This window comes from Seriola lalandi, unplaced genomic scaffold, assembly GCF_002814215.2.
Source record: "Seriola lalandi dorsalis isolate HSWRI2012SDOR001 ecotype SW California unplaced genomic scaffold, Sedor1 jcf7180002054681, whole genome shotgun sequence".
NCBI classification, from domain to species: Eukaryota; Metazoa; Chordata; class Actinopteri; order Carangiformes; family Carangidae; genus Seriola; species Seriola lalandi.
The window spans coordinates 3,932-9,560 of record NW_019525234.1 but is presented as its reverse complement, the minus strand read 5'-3'; the positions used below and the strand labels follow the sequence as shown (position 1 = coordinate 9,560).

Below are 5,629 nucleotides of genomic sequence, written 5' to 3'. Positions count from 1 at the left end.
TCAGTACTACGATGGAGGGAGGGATTTAAACTGACAACCCTCCAGTAGAAGCAGCCCTCCTGCTGGTCCTCAGCCCCCCCCCCCCCCCCCCCCCCGAAGAAGGATGAGCTGCTTCTTTATGGATTTATGGGAGATTTATTGTTTTACACTGATGAGTATTCGGTTCATTCTGTTGCAGTAAAATCACATAAAGCCTCAATAATTCTCATTAAACACAAACACACGACGGTTTGATTGATGTTTCTGCTTCAGCTGCTTCTGTGTCTCAAGTATTTTAATTACCAGTAACTTTCTGTTTATTCCTGTATTTACTAGAATTAAATGAACCTTTACTTTTATATTTCCAACCGTAATATTACATATATATCCAGTCTGCACCTGAGATTCTTTTGCATGAAAGGTAAGATTTTTAATTAAAAAAACTGTAACACAAAATCAAAGGTAAGTTAATTTTCTCACCTGTTTTACATCCAATGGAAAGTTAAATTTTTCCTCTTACATTTATGGCATTTTTCCTTTTCTTTTTAAAAGAAGCAGCGATTTAAAAAAAATGTTTTCATCTATTCAATAGACTAAAATTAATTTATCAAATTTATAATTGTTCTGTTTTTGAGCCTGATATTTATTAATAAATTCAGGAGGAAATTGTTTATTTATTACAGATTCAGTGTCAAGTTTATTCCTCACAAAGCTCATAAACCAAATACTTTTACAGTCGACATAAAATAAGACACAGTTAAACTAAATTTACATAATTATGGGTCATAAGATATAAGAATTAATAATGCTGTGAAAATAGATGTAAAGTGCAATTTTGCCACATAATCAGAGAGATCTCTGTATTAATTATCTTTTGGCTGAATGTTTATAATGCCGTTTTGTGAAATGAAGATAAAGGAAAATAAAAACATATTTACTGTAAAGAATAAGAAAAATATAATAATAATATCAAGAAAATGATGTTTTTATTTCATGCTTTGAATTTGTAATAATGCACAACAGCTACAAGGTGTCAGGTTAAATGTAATAAAGGCACATTAATGAATTTAGAAAGACATTCATACAATTTATAGTGAAAGTAAAACACTTATAACAGTTATTACCAGTATATAAACATGTGGATAATAAATGGTTTATAACAGATATAATGAAGCTGTAATCAGATGTAAGTGTTTGTTAATGTGGAGGAGGTGAAACAGCTGGTGCTGACAAATACTGCACATTAACAAACATTTCAAATGTCCTAATATCTGTAAACAACTACAATATTGTGTTATAAACCATTTATTACATGTTTATAAATGCTTAAAGTAACATTTCTTTAAAATCGGAATAATTAAGTTTTCTTTTCCATGTTCATTCAAAAGTGACATTTTGATCACATTTATTATTATAATTCTATTTATTAATTTAAATTCAATATTGATTTAAATATATTGATAAAATACCATGTAAAACATTAATTTTTTCACTCTCGTGTTTTTTGTAAAAATATGGGTAGATGGTATTTGTTCACTGGAAAGAACAAATTGTCATGTAAACACCATATCCTACAATATTTATTATTCATTATCATATTTTACAGTAATTAAACCACAGCAGGTCAAACTGTGATCTGTGTCTGAAGATGGAAACACAGCAGATCCAGATAATCAGATAATCCATCATTAAAATATCTTTTTATAAACAGAGATGCGGCCAAGAAGAAACGACAATGAATACATTACAAAGAGACTGAGACACGTTATAAAAGAAGATAAATTATAACCAGGTAAAACAGATGTGAGTCTGATCAAATGATCAGAAGAAGAATTCCAGCTGTGATCACAGCTGTCAGAAAAAATACTCTATAACAAGTAAAAGTCCTGTGTTTAAAATATCACTGAGTAATAAAAAGTCAAATTACAAACCAGAAAAATGTACGTAAAATACTCACTATAGAAAAATAAAATGCTCCTTTGCCACTAATGATTCACAAAAATATATTATTAATTATTATCACAGACGTATTAATGTGTGAGTATCTTTTCACTGGATTACTCTCTGTACTGAGGGGAAGTTTATTCTGTAAATAAAGACATTTCAGAATAAAATGAATAAAAATCTTATTTTCTTCAAACAAGTGACTTTCACTTTTACTTTTTTCACTTTGGTTTAAAACTCCTCTAGTCTATAAGACTAAGTCTAAATAAGACTAGATAATAATAAATAAATAAAGCTGTTATGCATTGAACTTTTAACAAAGGTTTTGTGTTAATCGTAAACTGAAAGGTTCAGAAGATGCATTCACTCGAGGGAAAAAAGAGATTCTGAGAATTTTCTTTAAAGAAAACTTTTCTCAGAGTTCAGAAGAATTTGTTGTTAATTTAAAAACAAAAATTTTGCTCTGTTTGCCTGAATTAACGACATAATTTTCTCATTAATGCAGAAATAAAGAGCAGAATTTTTTCTCCTCAGGTGAATATATTTCCGTAGGAAAGTGACTGTATCAGTTGTAGAGCAGGAAAATGTGTTGAAGTGGAAATAGTCAGTTAAAGAAGTAAATGTTCTGTGTGTTGCCTTCCACCACTGGTTCGTTGTTTTGTGTCATGAGCTTTGATTTGAAGTTTTCTAAAGCTGAAGTAAAAAAAATGAGGTGAAAGAAAAAGAGAAGAAAAAGAAATAAAGACAGACAGAAGAGGAATAAGAGAAGAAAGAAACAGAACATTTCAGAGGAGGAGATTAGGAGGAATGTGTGTGTGAACTTGGCGTCCATCTTGTTTCTGTTTCCCTCTGTCACCTGTCCTCAGGTAAACCATTAACCAGCGAACGGCCATAAAACTCCACTTTATGGAAAGTTTGATGATGACGAAGGGTCGTAAACGCTGAAGCTCGTTAAGGCCTCGCTGGCTGTTGTTGTTCACCTTGACACAGTTTGCATGCGAGAACAAACACTGACACCGAGGGTCGACACGAGCTGCTGCTAGCTTAGCTTAGCTTAGCTTAGCTAGCTTAGCTTAGTTTATATGAGGCAAACCAGTGGGGACGCGACACGGCGTGCTTCAATTTGAATTATATTATTATAATTGATATAATGAGGACGGCTGCTGAGAGCATGTCAGTTAAACACCTCCGAGGCCTCAGAGGAAGAATCTGATCGTTTGATCTTCCACATGAAACTTTCTGACCATTTTCTCTCTAACGCCTTCGGGCCGACGTTATAATGAGCCCTTGATGAGAATGAATCGTTACTCCAAGTCCTTTATTCCTTCTGCTTTTTACTGCTCAACGCAGACAATACTCATTTTAAATGATGTGATTTTACAGTAATTCATTGGATATGTTGTTGTATTTACTGCTTTTATTTATTGTTTTACTTATTGTAACTGTCGTATGCCTTTTAATGTTTCCTCTGACATTTGAACTATATGTGGTTGTTTGTCTGTTCAGACCAAATGTATGGACCGGGAAGCAACAAGTGAATTTTCAATGGGGGATAAATAAAGTTGTCTGAACTGAACTGAACATTAAGATGCTAATGTTGGTTAATTACTAGTAACCTGAACAAATGTGATGAAGCAGCAGCTACAGATGCTGATGATCGAGAACAAAGAGACATGAACAGTTCAGATACATGTGGCTCACTATTTGGCAGGAAACAGGTCACTGTTGCCCCTTTTATCTAATGCGTTATAGCAGCTTATAAATGATTTATAAAGTGTTAACAAGCTAATTAATAAACTAGTTTCATCTCTTATTGTAATGTGGTACCAACTTTTTTTCAGCATCCAAATGTTTGATGGGTATCAATAATCCTAATCTAGAAATATGAACGGAGCTAAACTGTTTATTGTTCTGCGTAATTATAAATGCCTTCTCCAGGTGACATGCTTCCTGTAGGAAACTGTAGTTCTTAGTGGACAAATGTGAAATGAATTGTTCCCAGAAGCTTCGGTACCAACGGAAAATGATGTTAAAGGGACGAGACAATTTTACACTCCATTGTTAAACGCATTGAAAAGTGTTTAAAATACATAAAATACACCGTCAATTCACAATCACATTTCAACATTCACTTTGCGAATCAATAATGATGCTAATACTGTAGTAATTATAATAACAATAAAGTTTATTATGGGCCATTATGTAGTATTAATGTTAGCAGAGTAAACTATAAAACTGCATCATCAGCAAAAGACAAATATACATTTAGACACACTTGCAAAGAGCATTCATGTCAAAGCATTTTAATGATTTATACAAATTGTTTTCTATGACAGAACGAGCTTCTTTGTCACAAATAAATAAGTTTGATTTCTTTCAAACATTTTTTATAAGTCAAAATAATTTAAAATAATTGTTGTTAATTTATATTAAAAGTATCTATAAACTTTTGATTGCAGCTATACAGTATATATTATGTTTATCACATCGTTACTATTTATGATATCATACACAAGCAAAACTGTTTTACAAAGACAAACTAAGAGGCTTTATTAACTCACATATAATTCTGATTTTACAAGCAGTTGAATTAATTCACAATGTTTTTCATTGGTCATTAAAATCAGTTAATTGTGTATATTTATAATCCTGGTATGTGTTTTCCTGTGTGTTTAAATTAAACTGTGCAGAAGTGATCAGGTGGATCAGGTCACTTATTTACTGCTGCCACCTTGTGGTCAACTGAAGTCACAGTAATTATGAACCTCTGCGACTGAACATCTCAATAAATAACTAATTCAGCTGTTTATATACAAATGAGACATTAAATCAGAATATTAATGTGTAATCTGCATTAAAATGTCTGAATGACATGTTAACAACAGCAGTTGCTATTTGCATGATATTCATGAAGAAAACCATATATCCAAATTACTCTCATAAATAAGGACTACTTTCTTTTATGTTGAAGGATGAGTTTAGAAATTCCACATTTTTGATGATAGATTGATAGTTTTAGTCATTTTATGGAAAATGAAAAACTCTCAGATTCCAGCTTCATGAATGTGAGTATTTGCTTTTTAATTTTACACATTACATTTCGGTTATATTGCTCAAACAAAACATGTTAAGGCTACAACATTTAGTCATTAGAAGCCAACGTTGCTTGTAAATTGCTTTGAATTACAGTGTCTGCCGCGGGAAACTCACGCAGGAAGAACCGGGAATCAAACTGTAAAATTTGTTTCCGCCCGGTTTCGAACCGGGGACCTTTCGCGTGTGAGGCGAACGTGATAACCACTACACTACGGAAACCGCACTGACCGCAAGCCAAACAACAACAACCATATACCTGTGCCGCTTAGTTTGGCTCCTCCCGCCAAGTTTTGCGTCTTGTGTCCTCCATTACGTCCGCAGAGGATCAATAAATCCTGGCGGTTGCTTCCCGGTCAGATTATTAATCTCTAACACACAAACGACTTAGTGTTAAAATGAGCGGAAGAGGCAAAGGAGGAAAGGGACTCGGGAAAGGAGGCGCCAAGCGGCACCGTAAAGTTCTCCGTGATAACATCCAGGGAATCACCAAACCCGCCATCCGCCGTCTGGCTCGCCGCGGCGGAGTCAAGCGTATCTCCGGCCTCATCTACGAGGAGACCCGCGGTGTGCTCAAGGTCTTCCTGGAGAACGTCATCCGTGACGCCGTCAC

General features: G+C 33.9%; 1 non-coding gene across 1 annotated transcript; it reads right to left on the bottom strand.

The window, feature by feature from the left end:
• Positions 1-5,165: 5,165 nt before the first annotated feature.
• trnav-cac (transfer RNA valine (anticodon CAC)) lies at positions 5,166-5,238 on the bottom strand. Its single transcript has one exon. It is a non-coding gene; the product is annotated as a tRNA-Val (tRNA).
• Between the last annotated feature and the right edge of the window lie 391 nt (positions 5,239-5,629).